Source organism: Pinus tabuliformis, chromosome J, assembly GCF_031772625.1.
Source record: "Pinus tabuliformis cultivar Carrire ecotype Pingquan chromosome J, CPIR1, whole genome shotgun sequence".
NCBI lineage: Eukaryota > Viridiplantae > Streptophyta > Pinopsida > Pinales > Pinaceae > Pinus > Pinus tabuliformis.
In genome coordinates, this window is record NC_142295.1 from 761,118,025 (window position 1) to 761,130,581 (window position 12,557).

Consider the following 12,557-nt stretch of genomic DNA (forward strand, 5'->3'; position numbering starts at 1 on the left):
CACTCAACCTGTTAATTTTCATCAAGTGAGAATTTCCAGTCTCACTTGGCATGTTAGCTAGGTGGGAGTAAAATTAGCCATTTCGAGGCCCATTTCTCTTTAATTTTTTCATTAGTTCACCCATGAAGGTTGTCCATGTGTTCTCTTCCCTCCCTATCTTTTAGCCCTACTGTAAGAGATAAATATCCCTTATAGGACAAAAAAAGGAAGAAGAGGGAGGTGTACCCAATATTGGGCATGTAACTATTCTTTTATATCGCTTCAGCACCCACCAATTCCCTTTCCCTATTATGTTCAGATATTATTTCAACACTGATGCCTACATTGCAAATTGTAGATAGTTGTCTGAAATCACTATTTTTTTGGAGGCAACAACGTTAGTGTTTCTCTCAAGACAATGATTTCTGCAATTTTATGGCATTGAGAAATGCTCCAACAAGACTATGATAAAACTTTCCCTTTTACATGACTCTTTTTCATCATACTAGAATCATTTTTACAAAATCCCCGCAGCGATGCAAAATCTAGAATATAAAATGATGAGGAGAAGAAGAATAATGATGATGAAGTTTGGAACTTTGATTGATCTGATGATGTTGGAATGCTCTGAATTTTACTTTGACCATGGAGTCTCTGACAAGTCTTCAAGTGCAACTTGAGTGGTTAACACATCTTAAAGAGGAGTTGAATTGGTTGAAGTTGATGGAAAGCAGATAGGATGATAGGTCATTTGACAAAAGTTAAAAGACTTGGTAAAGGCATTTCTAGTATCAACTTCTGCACAAAGTTGATATTATTTCTTGATTGCAGACAATGCTAAATATATTTACAACTTCAATTGAGAGTGGTGAAGTCTTGTTTATGCCTAGATCTCCATCTAATAATGGACCAAAAAGTGTTTCCCAAGCTTCTAGATGATAGACACAATATTCCTTTTTAGAGAGGGTCTAGAGATATCCATTATACCCATAAAGGCTACTTGTTTTAGAACCTTTACAATAGGAAATAGAGAATCATTCTAACTTTGCATATAGAAAATTATCAACCAAAAGAGAATCATTTGCCTGTAATTTTGAGGAAATGATTTAGCTTAAGTCTATAAGGTTGAGGAAACATTATAAAAGAGTGTATTCCAACTGAAGATTTTTTTTTTTTCCAAGGGAGGATTTATATTTTTTGTATTTCAAATTTCAAGTAGAAATTTAAATACATTAATATTCATCTCTAGGGCATATTCAAAAATCTTATCAAACCTGCCTATCAAAAAGCTACTAAGGCATCCCTTGCTACTTCACAAGACATCCAAAAAGAAACACTCCATCAGATATGTTTACCTTATGATGGTTATAGGGCCAAAGAGTGCTTTTGTCTCATTCCAGACTACTCTGGTGAAAGGACTACAAACCAAAAGGTTGTTGATGGTCTTTTCTGCAGGTTTGCACAAAACACATCTACCTGGGCCCTGCCAGGTTCTTTGTTGTAATGTGTCCCAAGTTAATAATTTTTTTCCTCGGGTCTAATCAGTGGAACAATTTTTCTTTGAGTTGTGCTTTGATTTTCCATACGTTTTTCCACCACCAGCTGGTTCCCCTTGCACTTCTTCAGTAAACATTGCTCATCTCTAATTTTGTACCTAGGTTTTTGGACAAGATTTTGTTCCTCATCTCTAATTCTGTTGAACTTAGATTGTACTCTTCTGACATAGTCATTCCAGCTATCCTTTGAATCAGCTTCCAAGGCTAATAATGATCTTTTTTTTTTTCCAACACTGTTTACAAATGGTGGTTGTTGGGATTTGCAGCATTTGCAAGAGGGAAAATACCATTGTTGTGAATAAATTCAGTAGTTGGATCAGACATCCTATGGATTCCTTCAGACCTTACTCAGGAGTCCTCACCTATCCTAAGTTTCTCATCATTTTCTATCCTTTACGTAAAGTCAATTACCCAGAAGAGAGAAAGATGAAGAAGAGAATTTCACATGACAATTGAAATAGGGTTAACTGGGAGACTAATCCATATCTCAAATGATAGAGGATCCATACGGACCATCACCTTTTATTACTCTCTACAAACTCTTGGCCTTCCCAAAGGAATGTATATTAACCCCCAGCCTCCATCTTCATTTGGTTTGGCAATTCCTTTCCACTTTATGAAAGGGAACCCCCGTTTTTCTTTTTTGCCAAAGAATAGAAATTTAAGCCATTCAAAAATCTTAAATTTCTAAACTTGTAATTTAAGCCATTATTTCAAGCATGCCTTTAGGAATGTGTGCCAGAGTATGCCAACAGACAGGGATAGTAATTAATATTGATTTCACCATAGTCAACCTACCCCCTTAGGTCAGCTATTGATAATTAGTGCTATGAATTAGAGTTGAATGCCCCCAACATCTTCCTTGAAACTCTTAACTCTTCTACCACTAAGATTAATCATTAAATCTAATCCTATAAAATATTCTATACTCCAACCATCAGAGCCTGTGTTTTTGTTCATTTGGAATGAATACAATACAATTTTAGCTCCTTTTTAATACCTCTACCATTAGATTTTCATTGGCTTCATCATTTATGAACATGGTGAAGAAGGAAGTCATTTTGGTTATCTCTTCTATGTGGGTCGTTGGGAGCTCTTGTAAAGTTTTTGGAAATGTACAACCCTTAGATCTGTCAGGCCTTGAATTTTCTCATTTGGCTTCCATCTTCCTTGTTTTTTCCATATTCTTTCAGTTCTTTGCATATGCATGAAAAAATTTAGTATTTGTATCTCCTTCATTTAGCCAGGTTTACCTGCTTTTATTTTACCATTAATTTCTTCCCATCCCAGCAAGTTCTTCTTTCTTGCCTTTGAATTGATAAGTTTGTTTCTATTCATCTTTGTAAATACCTTAGTAAAATTCTGGTGTAACAATAAGGATATTTCTGTTCCCAGTCAAAGTGTCTTCCGAGAGTTCTTGAATTTGTGGTTAGCTCAATTTATAGTTTCCATTTTGAATTTTTTGAGATTCTCATAGAATTGAAACATGGTGGAGCCTTTAGTATCAACATTGTAAGGTCTTCAGTCTTTTGTGATTATAGATATAAACTCATCTTCTAACCACTCATGATTTAATTTAAGAGGGCAAGGAGATCTATTGCACCCTTTTCCAATTGTAGAAGGATTGGGAGGTGGTTAGAAGCTTTAAGTTTGAAATTTGCTGATTTTCAGGCTTCTCTGAACATGTTTGTCGAATCTCAAGACAAATTTCAGCATGAACTTCAAGATGCACTGATTCAGCAATCAAATTCATCTGAGTTCATCTGAAGTTGAATAGATTTAGGTGAAGTTTGTGGGGTTCTTCTTAAAAAATAGTTGAAAATCTTAAAATAATCACAATGTTTTCTTTCCTATCTTGTGTTCCCTTCCAATAATTATATTCTCTTGATTTAGTAAACATTGATTGAAGAAGCCTTCCCAGACGGAGTGTCTATTCTTATATGAATTATGTAGGTTTATGACTGAAATATCTTTACCTATTTCCAAGGAATTTATATCTGCATCAAGTTCAAAGGAAGTAGTTAGATTGAAGGAATGGTTCCAGCCTGGAACATGTCTCCTTGATTTTCCATTTGAATCCAGTGACAAAATAATTTCCACTTTTGATTCATCCCCAAAGTTTTTTAAAATAAAATTAAATCTGGCTTGTAGATATGAATTATCTACCAGCCATATTTAATTTGTGGTGTGCCCTGCTCGAATGGCCCTTTTAATTGATTTGTTATATTGTAATATAACCTCTTGCTTTTCTTTTGTTTGTGCCTTTTTGATAGGAAGGATTTCCTTCTAAAAGTATTAGTGCTTCCTATATGTCCAGGATCTAAACATCCACCAAATATTATGGGGCTCTTTATTTATAGAACAAAGCAAATATCTAGTAGGTTGGGTGTAATCTAGGCAGTCCTCGAAAGAGTGTAGAGGAGAGCTATCTTTATATCTAGAATCAAGACTGCTATCTATAACTTGATCTAAGAGGATCCCATCAGATCAGTTACACATTTCAGTGTCGTCGTCAGCAATTCAGTCTGGTGCCGTTCAGTTTCAATAGTGTTATTTATTGTTCTGATCAGGTGATGTCAATGGTTTTCATGGTGATATGGTTTTGTACCTGGCTGTCAACATATGGTTGTCGTCAGTTCCGCCAGGATTTGGTCATCGACATGTGTTTGTCGTCCACTTTGCAAGATTTGGTTTCGATGTGGGCTTTGTCGTCCATTTTACAGGGTTTGGTTGTCGTCATCATGATACAAATGTTTCTAATGTCGCTTTGTGACATTTGGTGGTAAATGGGTTTTTTCTATTTGATGTAAAGATCTAAAACCCTAACCATGCATTAAAATGTCAAAAACCTAAGACTAAACCCTAATACACCTAAATCCATGCATTCAAACCCCTAAACCTAAGTTCTAAACCATATTACAATCCTAAATGTATTAAAAAATACATATACACCTAAGTCCTAAACCTATATTACATTTCTATGTATTAAACACATAAAACCTAAGTTGAAACAACTCTCGACCATATTAAAATCAATACAAAAACATTATAAATGGGATAACAGTCCTAGACCGCGGGCCTTAACCGTGTGGGTATGGAAACTATTATCGTTGTCCATGTAAATATTAATAGACGGAGATGTAGTGGAACCACCACAGTATTGACCACAGAGTTACATAACTTCAGACTATTACATGTGAGTAGAGTCTAGATAAGCCATTAGGGTTAGTGCCGAGAGTTTGACCACAATGGAACAATCAGCATCAACCATGACATGTGAACGAAACTGTCGAAGTTATGATACAGGTGAGCGAGAAACCATAATGTGGTAACCACCGGAGCACCGTCAGCCAAGATCGCCGAAAAATAGCTATCACATGATGGTTGTCTCCCCTCTGCGTGGTTAGCAAACTGTTTACGGTTGCACCCTTATCCAAAGTTTATATTTGGGTTTTGTTGTTACAGTTTGTTAAAAATTAATTGAATGACCATGGTGTTATCCCTAAGGTGTCAAAACCTAATAAGATCGAGACCAACAAACTCTAATTTCAACTTATTCATTCCTAAACTCTACCTGAGGAAGTTTGAATGTACTTGGAGGGTTTTAAAAGGAGTTTTTTCTCATTGAATAAGGGGAGAGTGATTTTGAGTTTCATGTGTAGGTTCTACAGGGATAGAGGCAGTTTTTGTTTTCAGTGTAACAGGATCATTGGGAGTCAGAATTGAGAACCGTGACAGGCGTTGGAAAGCTGGTTCAGAGAGCTTTCTCATGATAGTGACCAAAAGAGTCTATGTGCACATGTAGTTTGGTCAAATTTCTATGTAATCGACCTCCTTGGTTTCAATCCTAATAAAGTAGTTGCCCATCTTGAAAGCGGACTAGGAGATGTAGTCCATCAACGACGAACCCCGTAATCAATTTTTTTGTCTGGAATCACTGTGTATTTGTTGTTTTCATTATTGTTTTGCATCTTGCTTATGTATTCTCATATGTCATAAAGTCTTCTTATCAAGCAATTCTAACGATTTCATCACTTTCAGATAACATTCTATTCATTAATGGCATAATCGATTCTACATCAGTTTTAACATATGATTATTTTAGATCATATAATTTGCTATCGGAGCAAGTTGCGTTTGTAGAATTTTCCATTGAATGTTAACTAGGTCAACGTTGCAACATGGAGAAGGAATCCTTGAGCAGATCGATCCAGAGATTGGAAAGAGATGAGTCGTTCATAAGTCGACAGGATCTGATGCAGGTGAAAATATTGAAACTAAGATGAGGGATGAACAGTTTCAGAAAGCATTCCTGACTATGCAGCAGATGTTGGGGGAACTCTATGAAGACAAGAAGGCAAGAGATGTAGCTTCTTCTTCAAAGACATCGAAGAAAGACAAAGGTAAAGGCAAGGCTGATAAACCACCTTCACCTCCATCATCTCCATCATCATCATCTTCTTCTTCTTCTTCTTCCAGTGCAGAATATGAAGCAGAAAAGAAACCTAAGAAAACATCTCTTTTGAAACTTGATGTGAAATTTGAGTTACCTATTTATGATGGCGAAATGAATCGTGAAAAGTTAGGTAACTGTATTAAGCAGTTAAATGTGTATTGTGGCATTCAGAACATTTCTAACGATAAAACAAAAATTCAGTTAGCTACACTTAGAATGGGGGGAACAACTTTAATCTGGTGGGAAAGTAAAACTTAGATAGATGTAAAGTGAAAAGGAAAATTCATCTCTTCATGGTCTAAGTTTTTAAAAGCTCTTAGGAAACAATTCTATCCTTTAGGATACATGCAGCAAGATGTTATTGATTGGTAGCATCTGAGGCAAGGTAAAGGGCAAAGTGTTCAGGATTTTACTCAGGAGTTCAAAAAGAAAGCATTGGTGCTTGGTATTTCATTGGATACACGTGTAACTTTGTTAAAATACATTGGGAGTTTACATTCATATTTGCAGCATACGTTATTGATGTTTAATCTTGATGATTTTGATGAAGTGTGTGTTCAAGCCATACATATTGAATCAGGTGGCAGACCATTCAAGTTTTCATCACAATCATCCAAAGAGTTGGAAATCAAAGATTCCAATGACAGTAAAGGGAAAAAAAATTTGAAGAGAAATAAATCAGTGATAGCTCAGAAGGAAAGACCTACTTGTTCTCATTGCTAGAGAATCGGTCATGATGAATCTAAGTGTTGGAAACTTCATCCAAAACTTAAGCCCAAAAAGTTCCTTAAGGAGAAGGATGAAAAGAAGGCAATTGCAGCAGTCCAACAAGATCTAGGTTCCGATTCAGGTGATCAGAGGATAACTGCTATGGTTATGACAAGTAAAACTTCTAACACCGGTTCAAGTTCGAATACTATTGCATCTTCATCAAACATAAATCCTTCAAATGAGGATAAAATAGTTGAATTGTTTAACATAAGGATAACTTCTAAGCACACAAAGATAGATACAATGTTTGACAGTGGATCACAGGCCAATCTAATATATGAATATTCAGTTAAGAGTTTGGGTTTGGAAACACGGAATCATCCAAGACCTTACCCATTAGGATGGCTAAATAAATCAACTCGGATAAAAGTCACTGAACATTGTCGATTAAGATTTTCCATTACAGCTAATTACATTGATGAAGTGGAATTAGATGTGGTTCTAGTAGACATATGTGGAGTTGTCTTAGGAAGTCCTTATCTTTATGATCGTGATGTAGTATTTTATAGGAGAGAGCATAAATATCACCTTAAGAAAGATGGGGTTGAATTTATTGTCAGTGCACATCAAAACAAAAATCATTTGAATATTGTTGCTAATCAGATGAAGCGATTAATAAGTTCAAATAAAATATTTGTAATCATGTGTGTAAAGGAACAACATAAGAATTGACATAATGATTTTTCAAGTTATGAGTCTCAGCTTAAAGATAGTTTGATCAAAGAGATAGAAACTTTTCCAGTTCTACTTAAAGAAACCAAAATAACATGAATATAACATGAATAATTCATGTTCTACTTAAGCAGGGAATATAACATGAATTAAAATTGATGCCTAAATCTCCTCTTCCTAATGTCAGAATGAATCAATTCAGTCCAAGTTTGGAAGTTAGCAGTTACAGGGATGCAAGTCAATATTGGGGAAAGTCAGTTTTAAATTTCTCTTGTATTGTGTCACCATTTCATGTTTTGAACAGTTTGGAAGCCTCTTTTCAAGTGGAGAGGAAACCTATTTGTTTTCATCTCAAAGCCTTTTCTAAAGCAGTGTCAAAGTATCTAAGGGAAACTTATGCATCAGGGGAAAGTGATAATCAATGGAAACATCATTTAATAAATTAAGAAATAGTGATTCAAACAAATCAATAGCTAATTCAATACTTTCAAAAACAAACTAAGTTGCAGTAGTTTTCACCTTACATTTTGATGGGTTTATGGTAGCAAGTTCACTTAGTAATCAGGAATCAAAAAGTATATCAAGTCAAATAGCTAGTATCATGTCAAGAATATATTTGATTGTCTCTATAATTCCGCAATATAGATTTTTAGTACATGTCAACGGTATTGAACAATATCCTGTAGAGATTGTTTCCAAAGATGATTATGAATCACTAACTCATGGTATTTCATGGAAATAAATCAATTTCCATGTTCATAACAGGTTTTTTGACCATCGTCGCAAGTTGTACATACTGCAGATGGATGGAACAGGTCACCAATTCAAAATGTGCCATGGTCAACATCATTAGGTTCATCACTTTCAGGTGATTGATTGAATGTATTGGTACATCATCAGGGAAAGGTGGAGAGTGAGGGAGCTCTACCCTCATCGACTAATTATTTAAGTCAAACTTTTGTGGTCCACAAGCTTTCAAGTGGAGAGGATTGATCTAGGAGGAACCCATCAGATCAGTTACATAATTCAGTGTCGTCGTCAGCAATTCAGTCCAATGTCATTCAATTTCAACAGTGTTTTTTATGGTTCAGGTTGATCATGTGATGTCAATGGTTTTCATGGTGATATGGTTTTGTACCTAACTGTCAACATATGGTTGTCGTTAGTTCTGCTAGGATTTGGTCGTCGACATGTGTTTGTCGTCCACTTTGCAGGATTTGGTGTCGACGTGGGTTTTGTCGTCCATTTTACAAGGTTTGGTTGTCGTCATCATGAGACAAATGTTGCTAATGTCGCTTTGTGACATTTGGTGGTAAATGGTTTTTTTTCTATTTGATGTAAAGATCTAAAACCCTAGCCATGCATTAAAATGTCAAAAACATAATACTAAACCCTAATACACCTAAATCCATGCATTCAAACTCCTAAACCTAAGTTCTAAACGATATTAAAATCCTAAATGTATTAAAAAATACATATACACCTAAGTCCTAAACCTATATTACATTTCTATGTATTAAACACATAAAACCTAAGTTGAAACAAATCTCAGCCATATTAAAATCAATACAAAAACATTATAAATGGGATAACAGTCCTAGACAGCGGGCCTTAACCGCGCGGGTATGGAAACCATTGTCGTTGTCCATGTGAACAGACGGAGATGTAGAGGAACCGCCGCAGTATTGACCACAGAGTTACATAACCGCAGACTATTACATGTGAGCAGAGTCTAGATAAGCCATCAGGGTTAGCGCCAGGAGTCTGACTGTAGCAAAACCATCAGCATCAATCGTGACATGTGAACAGAACCATTGGAGTTATGATACAGGTGAGTGGGAAACCATAATGTGGTAACCACTGGAGCACCGTCAGCCAAGACCATCGGAAAACAGTTGTCACATGTTGGTTGTCTCCCCTCCGCGTGGTTAGCAAACCGTTGACGGTTTTGCCCTTATCCAAAGTTTAAATTTGGGTTTTGTTGTTGCACTTTGTTAAAAAATTAATTGAATGACCATGGTGTTATCCCTAAGGTGTCAAAACCTAATAAGACCGATACCAACAAACTCTAATTTCAACTGATTCATTCCTAAACTCTACCTAAGGAAGTTCAAATGTACTAGGAGGGTTTTAAAAGGAGTTTTTTCTCATGGAAGAAGGGGAGAGTGGTTTTGAGTTTCATGTGCAGGTTTTGGAGGGATAGAGGCAGTTTTTGTTTTCAGTGTAACAGGAGCATCGGGAGTCGGAATTGAGAACCGTGATAAGCATTGGAAAGCCGGTTCAGAGAGCTTTCTCATGACAATGACTAGAAGTGTCTGCGTGCACATTCATTTTGGTCAAACTGCTGTGTAATCTACCTCCTTGGTTTCAATCCTAATAAAGCGGTCGCCCATATTGAAAGTGAACCCGGAGACGTAGTCCATCAGGGACGAACTCCGTAATCAATATGTATGTCTAGTATCGTTGTGTATTTGTTGTTTTCATTATTGTTTTGCATCTTGCTTATGTATTCTCATCTGTCGTAAATTCTTCTTCTCAAGCAGTTATCATGATTTCAGCACTTTCAGTTAACATTCTATTCATTAATGGCATAATCAGTTCTACATCAACTTTAACATATTATCATTTTAGATCAGAAATTCTTAAACCCATGGTATAAGCCCCCTTTTCTTGGGGGAATGGAGTTGAGCTTAGTGGATTTTTCACTTTTAGATTCCAAACTAATGAAACAAGTGGGAGATGATATCCTACCAATTTCATGATGCATCGCCATATGGACAATTCTTCCATATTGTTTTCTAGGTTGGATTTTCCATCTTAACATTGTTGACTTTTTTCCATGGAAGTTTTTCTCCTCTGATGTATTGGAGAGGCTCTCCATAATTTATGTAGCTGCCTTTCGAATGTCCACAACTGAGAGGTTGATCACTTCCATTATGATCCAACATTATGTCAAACAATAACTGAATATGGTTTTTACCTCCCGTCATCATTTCTTGATGGAGTTGCTTAATACACAATCTCCCTTTGATTAGGATTTCTTTGATCCACTTTGTGCCATTCAAAATTCCTCTATTTAGTCATACATTTGGCCTTTGGATGCTCCTAAATATGGAACTTGGACCATCAAAATGGAAGTCTAACTTAGCCTAGGATTTGACTATGGAACATGGATTTGCAATTCTAACATAGTCCAAGGTTTGACTATAATTCCATTGGCCTACTTCAGTTTCAACCATTCTAAGAAGATTTTCTCTTGGATCCATATCAACTAGGATTTTGGCCATCGCTTGCTAAGTTTGGTTTTTTTCCTTATTATCAAATCTAGGATGTCACCTATTGCCACAAGAGTTCAATCATTCCACAGTTCAAGTCACAACGCATATAATTTCACCCATATGGGTTGAATTGATGCTTCCTCAAATTGAGGTTTAAAACATAGTTTCCAATCTTTAATTGAAAACCCCATCACTAATGACCAATTTTGATCTCTTCTGCATCCATATTATGTTGCAAACAAAATCTCACCACCCTTTTGTTAAATTTCCATGAAACTCTACAACTACATAGATGAATAACTGAAAACTGAAACTAGTTAACTTTCACCAAGATACAGCGCCCCTTAACAACTTATAAACAGTGGAATAAAAACACGGAGATAAAAACACATCACACAAATTAACACACTTATTTTTTCTCAGGAAAACCAATAGGGAAAACTTGCTTTCTTGATGTGGTATTTTATTGATTGTTCTGGAGTAATTGATTCTATTACAAAGCAATTTGTCTCCCTTGAGAAAGTGTTGTACTTCTCATACAAATCTCATCTAATACAATTGATCATTGGCCTCCCTTGATCACATTTTGGTGTTGGTTCCTGCACACAATTGTTTCCCTGTTGAAGCCTTGACTTTCCCTTCTTGGTTGAACCCAACTCTTATTCTCTTGCAAACTAGAAGCCCTTATTCCTTGTGCAAATCCCTACACACTTGTGTCCTGCTAAATCTTAATGCACAAGCACATCAAACACACAATTAATCTCTTATTCCTTAGTGTTGATTTTTCTAGGGCACCTACTAGAATTAAGTTTTTCTTGACCTAATAAATACTTGTTACACAATATTTTGTCATGCATCCTGCACTTCCCTGCGACATACCCTGAAGTTTCTGAAACATGATCATTATACAGTATACTCATCCATGTATACAATTCAGATCCCTCCTAATACTTTGTTTGGGAAATGTCTTGAGCTTTCTCTAAAGAAATAGCTCTTAAAACCCTAAAATGAGGGTCATCGCTCTTATGAGGCTCAAAACCATAATGGTCGCCTGTTGCATTGTGTTTGACCCACGATGGAATCACTCTGCTCCATTTCATACCCGCGATGATCCCAAGAAGGTAATTTTCCCAAAGAGGATGAGAACCTTCGTGTTCTAGAAGCTTCCAGAGCGGCGAGCTGGAGGTGGTTTCACATAGATGAGGTCGAATACTCCTAACTTGACCTCTTTGTCTTATCCCTATGAGATACCTCCTTGAGATGTGGGCCTAATCCTATCTTTGGAGAAGTCCTAAATCCCTCTCCCATCCTATAAATTCCTCCTCTCCCATTCCCAAATGGTTGGTCAGGTTGGTCTATGTCCATTTGCACCCCTATGCTGAGCTTGTGCTTAGAGGTTATTCATTAGACTTGGAGAAGGAGTGTTTGGAGAGTTTCTTGGCTTGGACTTGGATTACCACTCAAGGAAATCCTTTCAACATCAAGTCCATGGTTGTAAGCTTCCCTTTATTCTTTAAATAATATACAATTGTTGGTTCATCTTCCCAAAATATATATGTTCATGTATGTATTAGCTTGGCATTCCTTGATCAGCTAAGTAGGTTATTATTGGATTTTCTATTGGTGTTTGGAATGTTTTATTGTATCTTGATAACTTGTGCAGGTACATAAGCATTGAAAGAAGCAGGAACAAGTCCATGACACAAGCAGTTTGAGGATCTCGAAAAAGGAAATCAGAATAGCATCAGAATGAGGTAGGACATCTCTTTCATTCTACTTTTCAATTATAATCTAGGAATATGTCTAGTTGATTGTCACTTCAATTGCTAGACCCACTCATTGGGC